The 11,411-nt window shown below is 40.2% G+C and overlaps 1 protein-coding gene across 1 annotated transcript in view; it reads left to right on the forward strand.

Annotated features, from left to right (window-relative positions):
• Positions 1-11,411, forward strand: part of LOC104965467 (growth factor receptor-bound protein 10-like) — a 55,508-nt gene that overhangs the window by 31,617 nt on the left and 12,480 nt on the right. The gene's annotated exons all lie outside the window — the stretch shown is intronic.

Raw genomic sequence — 11,411 nt, forward strand, 5'->3', positions numbered from 1 at the left:
GGAAAAATCTTGAAAAATCCTCATCAGCATTTGTTAACCGACGAGACCTTATTTTATGCTTCGAACCACAAACACGTTAAAATAAAAGTTGACTTTGAGACAAGGGAACCAGAAATGGGAAACATTTTAAGTCTTCTCTAGGGTTTTATGACTCCATTAACTGGCTGGTGAAACCTCTGATGAGCACATTCACAACGTTTTGGGGCATGTGAGAACTAAATGCATGCATTCTACATACAAACATGTTGAGAGATTGTGGTTTCCTCAATAGTGGTTATTTAACCCAGGATTAATCTTCACATAAATCAGTACTTGTCAACCCTCCCCGAATTTTCGCGGGAGACTCCCGATTTCATTGCCCTCTCCCGGTTTCCTCCCGGGGTCATATTTCTCCCGATTTCTGACAAAATCAGATTTACTCAGGACTGTTTCCACTCGGACTTTAATACAGCTACACCATTGTTTGGTTTCCATGGTAACACGTCTCTTTTGTAGCGCGCGCAACTGAAAGTCTGACAGGGTGAGGCAGATAGTCACAGAACAAGAATCGACAACTACTCTGCTCTGGTATGTTATGCATACTTGCCGTTATGCAAAATGGGGGGGGGCGTGGTGCTAGTTTATCGCCGGAGCTGTTAGATTAACATTAACATGCTTATTGTAGTTCTAAGTGCAGCATGTAGCACCATCCTTGATGGAGTATATGTGTGGGCAGGAAAGGAGTGAGCAGAGAGCAGCTGTAAACTCCAACCTGCATCACCCAGTGAAACATAGTTGTGTGAAGCATGCAGAAATATATTACAAATATAATGTAAGCTTAAGAACTAACGGCATATTTAACTCACAGCTTTTCACACCTATTTTCATTCTGAACAACATTGCAAATTGACACATTGAGGGATTGTCAGATATTCCTATAGCAAGCACACCTCTGTCTTTTCATCTGTCTTTCACACATAAGTAAATACGAGTCAATGCTCTCACATTCACACTTATCTGCTAAGTGTGAAAATACAGAGATGTATAGCAGCTTCAGCAGCAGCAATTTACTACAGATATGTTCAAGTCAAACGTTCAAAGGTTTTTAGTCACGTTTAAAAAAAATGTATTGGCAGCTGTAATGAAATATTGGTGTGAAGTGTTTTATAGTTTGACGTGGAGTACAGTCATGTCACATCAAATGCTACATTTTGAAAAGACTCCATGGTAAAGTCCAAACTAACCCCACAGCGACATTGACAGTACATGTTAGATTTTAATGGAGCCTGTCAGCACTTCACTTCACTTCACAGCAGATGCTCGACAAAAATGCAAATTCTGGTTGTTTTCTTCATTAAAAAGACACTGTGTCTCGTGATGTCACAAACCAGAAACAAAGAAAAGGAAAACCCACGCAGAACAAACTTTCAAAAGTATTTAAACTAGACAAACAGTTTAGTTTAAACTCACCTCTTCAATCTGGCTTTTAATGTGTGATGGTTGTTATATTGCTTGATTTTAATTGGACTGAAACTATATTTATTCGTTGCTCTTTTCTTTTCACTATCTCTGTAAAGCAACTTTGAGCACCTGTAAAAGCGCTTACAAAATAAATATATAATTATTATTTAAACTATGTCTTTCTTCAAACAATTAGCCTTGAAACCTCAAAACACACCGAAGTCCAAAGAGTGACAACACACATAGTCATTTGATTCAATTTACAGTATTAAATAGAAAACTCAACAAAGACATGTCCCATCATTTCCAGACTGCAGCTTCCTGCCTACAGAACAGTACAGCTTACAAAGAAGAAATACAAATATGATCCTTTCACAACAATCACATTAAGCTCTTCAACCTGCTGGTAATCACCTATTTTTAGAAATGTGACAGTGACAGTGATTTGATTAATGATTTTTTATATATCCTGATTACGTAATCCTGTCACATGTAATCCATTCCTCCCGAAGCCTGATAACTGATGTTCAGCAGTAAGGAGAACAAATATTGCTTACATGGTTAAAACAAGAACTGCACAAGAGTTGAACTGGAGCAAATAACACATGGGGAATTGTCTGCTTTACAGATATGCCCTCCCATCGGATCCACCTCACAGACCATGCTGCTTCCTGTCAACGTATTCAATATAAGATAAGAGCCTATCTCCGCACAGCAGATACACAAATAATTTAGACTACAAGGAAGCAAGAAAAATATATGTTCTTGTCTACTGGATCACTGGGGTTGAAACATGTGGATTTGATCTTGGTTTCTGTAGTGTCACAGGATTTCAATGTGGGCATTTGTTATCTTAGAATACCTCGACAAAATTCAATTCAAAGCTCCTTTTAGGAAGGCCTTTAAAGTGTTGACCTCAGCGCCGACTCGTTGCTTTTATCACAATAGAATGGTAATTGCAGGTTTTACTGGCTTCAATCATACTGTTTTGTTGACTCCAATTTTTGTATGAAAGAGAGCCCAGAGGAAATGTCAATAACAATCTTTCGTTTCACAAAACAACTGCCCTGTTAGAACTTACACCTTTGATACCACCAATGTTCTGTTAACGGCAAAGGATAAGTGGAGGGGTTGTTCTTTATACTTTTCCGTATACTTTGTTTAACAAAAAGGTTCGACTGAGGTTTCAAACATATTGCAGATGTCTCTTCTAGGAGGAAGAAAGACATACTTAATAGTTGTTTAGCCCCTTTGTTTTTGTTTTGTGTCTCTTTGCGGCCATTTTGAGTCTTGCTTTGGTTGTTTTGCTTCTTTTCGTAGTCCTTCTGCGTTTCGTTGTGGTTATTTTGTATTGATTTGTAGTCCTATGTATCTCTTGGTTGTTAGTACATTTCTCTAATAATTACATATTGCAAGTGACTGCCATGGGGGCCCTGACACTTTGGACCCCTTGGCCTATGCCAGGTAGGTGTAAACAAACCATTGCTATACTGTTCGTAAAGAGGGAATACTAGCATAGCTTTGATCTGTGAACAACAGAGTATGATAGGGGATTCTAGCTTTGAAGACACCACTTTTTGAAAGCAATCAGCCCCTGCTAAATTGCTGACACCAATTTGGCACCAAAGGTTTATAATTACGCAGTGCAAGTAGCTGTTATACCTCATTCACACCAACGGTGTTTCAGGGCCGGTTCGGAGCTGGAGCTTGAAAAGCACCGGGTTTTCCTGTTCACACCGCAGCGGAGCAGCCTCTTAGCTCCGGAATCCGGTTCATTTCGAGCAACCAAAAAATTGTCCGGCCAGAGCAAAAGCACCACATACGTCACGCTTACGTCGAGGCGGGGGCAGGGGCGGGATCAACTCCTGAACAACAACAAAAAGCCGGCGTTTTATCCAGTTTGTACACAACGATGGAGAAACTTAACAAGCAGCAGTGGTCCACTGAAGAGACCAGCTACCTATTGGGAATCTGGTCTTCTGAAGAGGTACAGAGGAAGCTGGAGCACAATCGGCCATTGTTGTTGTTGTCGGTGTCAGCTGTGAGGGGTTTCCGCGCGGTTTGGCTTTATGAAGCAGGCACGCAAACGGTTACGTCATGACGCAAACGATGACGCAATGACGCAGCACCAGTCGGACTCTGGGCGGTGTGAAAAGAGCCGGAGCTAAACCGAAGAACCGGTTCTGAACCTGAAAAGCTCTAGCACGGAGCTTGAACCGGAGTTGCGTTGGTGTGAATGAGGTATCCGGGAGGAGAGGCCGCGCCCCCCCCCCCTATCAGGTACAACGTATAGCCAACATGCTATGTTCCAGCAGTGTTCGCATGACAGATGATAATCAAGACACCCTTTATTAATACAGGCATTAGTTATAACGATAGCATGAGCAGAGATACAGGCTAAGGATAAAGAGTACAATACAGCAAACACACGTTACATCATTAAGCACCTCACAATGACATAACAGTCTAGTCTTCTGTTCAGTCAATGAACACAGCAAGCATTTAGGGTCCGGGAGTTAGGGTGGATAACAAGATCGTTGGCATCATCTGAAAAAGGGCTCTGAATTTCCACTTATGTTATACAGGGCCCCAAAAAAGGCCAAAAGGCACCCCAATACACAAAGGTTACTGTGTTCATTATGTCCGCAACTTTGCAGTTTTTCAAAAAGATAATGGTGAAATGCCAGAAGGTTAAGTAATAATTCTAGTCACTACATCTACGTTTACCAGGTAAAGTCTCCACATAGGTGGATGTACATGTACTGTGCATCTCAGTTGAGTCGAGTGTACATGCACTAATCCTATTCAACATAGCCGTACTCTAATGATGACACTCAGGAAGGCCATCTCCAATGGACTAAGACAATAGTTGTTTTGTATGCATGCTAAAGTTGAACCTGAAAGATAGCCTTGGGTCCAACATTTCTTATGGCATCAAAGAGGAAGAACATTACAATTTCACTTAAATGAAACCCCAAACACATCAAAAATTTCTGAACACTAAAAGAAGAGATGAGAGCTAAATTTTTAAGTTTGACCTATTTCAAGTTCAAGTCCCGGAGAACAGAGCTACGAAATGTAAGAAGATGTTTATGTTGGAAAGAATTTGAATGCCTTGACTGTAGTGCTGAGTGTATCTCTTATTACTTTCTACTGCCTTTAGAAGAGCTTTATAAGATTCACTTATAAAATGAACTGAAGACAGGTTAATGACAAAGATCGCAGGAAATAAAACCTTTCAAGATGAGTGTGTTATTCAAGTGGATGATCATTGTTTTTAAGAAATAATAAACTATTATATTAGATCTAGTTTACTTATCCAAAGTGAGCTTACAAATATGGCCATTTCATAAACGTACATAATGTTCTGAGCAGCACAAGGGCTCATTTAATTTACACGTATTTGTTGTTAATTGGCGATGGTTGATCTATTTTATTCTGGGTTAGGGTTCTTCTCATTTCTGACCGCTTGGAAGTGGTGTTCTTTCTGGTTAGACCAGCTCTTCCATGCTTGGAGATTAGCATGTTGGAAGGCTGGTGGCCTCAGGGTTAGCCAATTTGGGTCCTGGCAGCTGTCACTCCTATAATTGTGTCACTTTATAGAGCCCTGTGCCATGATGTCGACAGGAACTGTTCTTAAGGTGAACCATACCAAAAGTTTGGGAAACAGGCTCTGAATTACCTGATGCTCCCTTATTTAATAATGTGCTGTTTAAATGTTCAGATGTTGTGACAGGGGTACCATTAAACCTTAGGGCCGTTCCAATACGGCCTATTTTGGAATCGGCAAATCAGACAAGTAAGTGTATTGTCTTGTATTGTATTTCTCTTAAATATATCTGTAAACATATATTACACAGTAATGTTCATGTGGTAAATGACCACTATCAGTCAATTTCAGTTGGAAAATATGTTCTAACAAATCTTAGTTGATAAGANCACCAATCAGCTCCTGTCTTCACAGTAACTCGCAGAAACGGCTAAAGGAGCTTCTTTCATTTAATCCTTCACATTCAAACTGAAATTGAATAGGCAGATTCGAAGGATTTATTTCTTTGGAAATGTTATTTTAAATACAATTAAATCCAGTTATTTTGTAAAACTAATGAAAAATATGACAAAAAAAATATTTAAAAAATATATATTAAAATACATTTTTTAATATTATTTTGTAGAATATCTTAGGCCCTCCGAGAGGTTCCTGACGGCTCGCCACTGCGCTATAGTAACTGAACGAGAGAGTAATGTAAAATTACAGTACAATTGACCAATCATATCTTCCCTCTAAATGGGTGGGTTTTATTATCGCAGACTTTATGACAAGTTCTGCCCGCTGTGAACAACAACTTCCTGTCAACAGCATGAACTGGTCTTCAAAATAAAAGCATGCCAAATTACACTTAAGACATACAACTGCAACAAAAGTAACAAACACAATGCAATATCCTTTTCAATTTCAAAGAACACAAATTGGGTTATTTACAGGTGTTGTTTTGTGTGGTAGAGGGTTGCTGTCATTGATGCGTTTTGCACCCCGGGCCGTTTTGATATTCCGCTGAAGTATACGCTGTGACGTAATAACTCTTTTATTTAAAAAAATTTGAGGGTGGGGGTCAGAGGGCCTAGGTATAAAAGTCACGGCTCGCCACTGTCACTGACAAGCATGTTTTGTCTGATCTGTACACAAAGAAACATGTAAAAGTTAGTGGCTTATTTTTCGTGTTAGTCAGTCCATTTTGAGCTTCCTGTATGTAACCGCGGCCGCGCACACGGCCTAAAGTCTAGCTGTTCTACTGATCAAAGTTGCCCTCTAACTCAACTTGATCAAACAGCAAAATCTCAACAGATTCAATTTAAAGAAACACGATACAGTTGGCAGTCAACAAAAAGGAGGCTAAACTTTAGGCCGTGTGCGCGGCCGCGATTACATGTAGTGTTGTCACCATAATGAGATTGTCAGGTTTTGTATCATCGTGACTGAATATAAAACCTGTTTTCATTGACTCTATGTGAACACCTGCACAAATGAGCATACTTCACAAAATGAGCTGCTGTAAACTGCACATTATACCAAAACGATGGAACACACGATTACTTTGCCATAGCTACAATCATTTTTTCTCTCTTGTAGCTGGTGTTCTGTGGGGAACCATCAGAAAAGGAGAAACAGCAGCAGATGGAGACCAACACGGCTCATTTTAAGGTGCGCGTTCATTCAAAGATTTGCATTTCCTCGCACGTGTTAGATATGTACACAGTGATGTCAGCCCTGTGTGTTTGGCTCAGGTTCATATCCATCAAGACACCAGCCATCAGAAGAAAAACCAGAGCACGGATGTCTGGGCTTCATCATCATCATCATCAAAGAAACAAGGTTTTATTTTTATTTGTTCAACTTTATTCAACAATTATTGCAATACATCATAAAAAGTCACATACACATCAGTGTTCAGTACATTAGCTCAAAATGGAGGGTGGTGACTCAGGAATTAAGTTGTTTAGAAATGTAAATTGTTAGGCTTTTTTACGTTTGCACAATTTTATAAAAATGTTGTATAATTTCATATTATACAACAATATGATTTAATATCATTAAATGTGGGGAAATAATCGAATTATGAATTCCAAATTTCAAAGAATCAAGGTAATAAAACACCCTGAGCAAATTTCTATGAAATTATGCATTTGCTGTGAAATTGTTTAGTTTGTCGTTACTTTTGCTCGCCTATCTGCCTATATTCTGTGTAAATCTTAAATAAATGTTTCTGTGCGCCCTGTAGGCAACATCTTGAGTTACTGGTGCTTCTCGCCGGGCTACAGCATGCAGAGCCTGGTGGATCAAGGGGTCCGCTGCATCATTCTGACCAGCGGGACCCTCTCCCCCCTCTCCTCCTTCACCTCTGAGATGAGGATGTAAGTACCCGTTGCTCCTCAAAGCCCATTTTAGCAGAGGTGATGGAAGTATTCAGATGCTTTACTTGAGTAAAAGTACCAAAACATGAAAGTCCTGCATTCAAAATCTTACTTAAAGGTGACCTATCATGCAAAATGCACTTTTGTACTTCTTTTATACATGAATATGTGTCCCCGGTGTTCCATCCCTGGAACACCGGGGACACATATTCATGTATAAAAGAAGTACAAAAGTGCATTTTGCATGATAGGTCACCTTTAAGTAAGATTTTGAATGCAGGACTTTCATNCTAGTTATGGGTACTTTTTACTTAAGTACATTTCGAAGCCCTCTTTACTTTTACTTGAGTAAAGAAGTTTAGTCAGTACTTCTAACAGAGTATTTTTTAAACGCGAGTCTCTGTACTTCTACTTGAGTAAAGGATGAGTGTACTTTTGCCATCTCTGTCCATTAGCAGTAGGCGATGTGTTGTGACAACGTGCATGTTTGTGCGTGTTTCCCCCGAGCCTCATGGTTACTGTGGCAATGTCGCAGCCTCTCCTGTGTCTAATTGCATCTTTGACCCCAGCTTGAAACCTAGCAACCTTGTTAGCCCTGTTTCCCCCTGGCAGCAGCAGAAGCAGGCGTGATGGCACTCACGCTGGCAGTGACCCCAGGAGCGGCGCGTCCACCCCCAGCAGCAGTCCACTCTGGCCCCGTACCGACACAGGCCACTGGACGAGGCCATCTGCCGCGGCCACCTGTGTGGGGAGGACAGTATTAGTTCACAGCCAATTAAAATGTCTTGATGAAAGGCAGGGGTCTTTCAGTGTTGTTTGGAAGGTCTCAAAGCCCATTCATGTTCCTGCTGTAGAGAGAACATTTTGTTTTTGTATTAATAAGAGTCTTTTTTTCTGATTTAAGAGTCTGAGGATAATAAGTGTTGCACATTTTATAGATTATAAAGCCCTGAAGCAAATGTGTGTTTGGGTCACATTTCATTATATGATAAAACCTAGTCTTTGTCAATGTTTTAACATATTTAGTATCTCTTCAATAGCAGCAAAATGAGGTCAAATGTACTGTACTTCTGTTTGTAAGCAAGAATGAAGATGTGTTGATGAAAAGCAGGGCTCTTTCAGTGTTGTTTGGAAGGAGACTTCAAAGAGTTCAAATCATTTATTCAATGTTCCTGCTGTAGAGAGAACAGACTATTACGCTTTTTCTTTTGCATGAATACAAGTCATCTTTTTCCTGTTCCTAAGGGAAAATGTGTCACATGATGTACCGATGGTAACGCCCTTTGAGGTAAAAATGTGTCATTTATATTTGTGAGTTACATACAGACTAAATCTAATCTGTGTCAAAAAAAAATCTAAATACATAATATCTCTTCAATAGAAATGAATAGCCAAAAGTCACATATAAATGTTCTTTAGTTGTAAGTAATAAATGTCTCAATGAAAAGCAGGGGACTTTCAATCCTAGAGGAAGGCTTTGAAGTCGATTGATTTCATCTTCCTGCTTCAGAGGGAACAGACCATTATTGTTTCTTTTATTTTTTGCGTCTGAATCCTGAGTTTAGGGATAGAAGGTGTCACACGTTGAACAGACTGCAAAGCCAATTCAGTTTTTTTGTGATTTCGGGTTACATAAAAATAAAAACAGACACAATCTAATCTGTGCCAATGTTCCTCTAACATGTCTTCAAGAGCAATAAAGAGCAAAAATACTGTCACACATCAGTAAAATATTGAAAAATGACTATAACACTCTCCTAGATCCCAAGGTGACTTATTCAGATGTCTTTTTATTCAAAAGGCAAACGATATTCAGTTTACTATCATATAAGAAAGAAACAAATGGTCACACATGAAAGGATTAGTTCAGGAAATATTAGTTTGAAAACTGAATAAAATATAAAACGAAATTGTTGGCTGCCAGCTGTCATCTCACTTATTCCCTATAGCAGATTTCCTCTGCAGAATGGGAAATATAACTGATAGCACATCAGATTGTGTTGGTTTGTGCGATGTCAAACTGGAGACCCTTGTTGAAAGCATGCCAGACCCGATTTGAATTCAGCCTTCAGCGAGTATCAGTGCACCGCTGACACTTACATCTGAGAAGACCACATTACTGTTGCGTTCATTATAAGGCTTATGAAACAGAATACAAGCTATGTGCCGTCTGATGCCCTTGAAAAAATCCAGCAGCCTCGGTTTCCTATCTCCATCTGTTATAGTAACATGTGATTAGAGCATGTGTCACTTCGCTATATGTTTTTTATCAGGCAATTTCATGACAACATAATATCATTCCTGCTACAGGGAGAACATGAAGGTGTAAGTGTTCGTAGAAATATATGTTATTTTCCAAAGCACTGCAATTCCTCCTGACAAATTACAGCCGGATGTTTTTGTTACACCATGTCCTATTCTGCTCAGAGCAAGAAATAGCTTCTTGGCAGACCGTGTATGTGGATTACCTTTTCATCTGTAGCAAGGCTCACCACATATTTATGGAGAGAATAGGGCAAAGGAATGAGTCCATTTAAGGAAACTGATGAAATTCAAAGAAGCATGTGTTTAGAGGCTGGCTCTGAGGAGATGGTACCTACAATCTAGAGGAATACATCAGAGGCAAGTAGATCATTGAATACATTGGATATTTAAAGGTCACTTATTATCCAAAATCCACTTTCTCATGTATTTTATACATCAACATGTGTCCCCCTCTGTGTAAAGAGATTCTGAATGGATTCCGAATTCTCTTTTTGTCCTGATCCATTTATATAAAAACCTGTCTGAAAATGAGCTGATCAGATTTTGGCCACTTTATGATGTCATAACGATTTGTTGGCTTGTGTAACCATTAGCCAATCACCAACCAAGTAATCCCCCTTTATCAGCTCAAGTTGAGTTATCTTTTAAAGAAAAATATGCTCTCATTACCTCTTTCACGACCAACGCAAACCTCCCTGGTTCAAGCTCGTGCTAGAGCTTTTCAGGTTCAGAACCGGTTCTTCGGTTTTAGCTCCGGCTCTGTTTCCACACCGCCCAGAGTCCGACTGGTTGCTGCCGTTCATTGCGTCATCGTTTTGCGTCATGAGTAAACCGTTTGCGTGCCTGCTTCATAAACCAAAACCGGCGCCTGATGGTAACCCCTACAGCTGACACCGACAACAAAAACAATGGCCGATTGTGTCCAGTTCCTCTGTACCTCTTCAGAAGACCAGATTCGCCAATAGGTAGCTGGTCTCTTCAGTGGGACCACTGCTGCTTGTTAAGTGTCTCCATCGTTGTGTACAAACTGGATAACAAAACGCCAGCTTTTTGTGTTGTTCAGGAGTTGATCCCGCCCCTGCCCCTGCCTCGACGTAAGCGTGACGTAGGTGGTGCTTTTGCTCTGGCCTGGCAATTTTTTTGGTGCTGGAAAATGAACCGAGATACCGGAGCTAAGGAGGCTGCGTCCACTGCGGTGTGAACAGGAAAACCCGGGTTCGCAGTGGCTTTTCAAGCGAGCTCCGAACCGGCCTGAAACCCGTTGGTAGTGTGAAGAGGTATAAGAGGCTGCTCCGCTGCGGTGTGACCTTTAAAGGACCTAACCAGACAATGCAGGAAAGTACGTGTAACCAATGTGATCCATAACAAAAGGAAAATTCATCTGATTTACTGTCCTTTGACCAGGAATATTCTTTATTTGGTAGATGTGAGGTTGGTGTTCAGTATTCATGGCACAAAAAAAAAAACAACGATTGCTAATGCCACGATATCCCTGCGTAGTATAAGATGTCTCTGTGCCAGAATGCGAATGCTTGCCCTGCTGCCAATCACCTCATGGAAAAAACCTCCTGAATGGGATGCTAAGTGAGAGTGGGCAGATTCCAGGGAACACTGTTTTTCTGCCACCCTGGATAGCAACAGGGGAGGGAACAACTCCAAACATAGTATGTGGAAGAAATACGGAAGAGAAACGCGGAGCGAGGAGACAAAGAAAACAAAAAAAGGATATTAAAAAGAAGCAAGAACAAAAAGGGAAATTAATGAGAGAAAGGAAAATGAAAAAAAACTAAGAG

The sequence above is a fragment of the Notothenia coriiceps genome, unplaced genomic scaffold (assembly GCF_000735185.1).
Source record: "Notothenia coriiceps isolate Sejong01 unplaced genomic scaffold, NC01 NC01_scaffold00037244, whole genome shotgun sequence".
Lineage (NCBI taxonomy): Eukaryota > Metazoa > Chordata > Actinopteri > Perciformes > Nototheniidae > Notothenia > Notothenia coriiceps.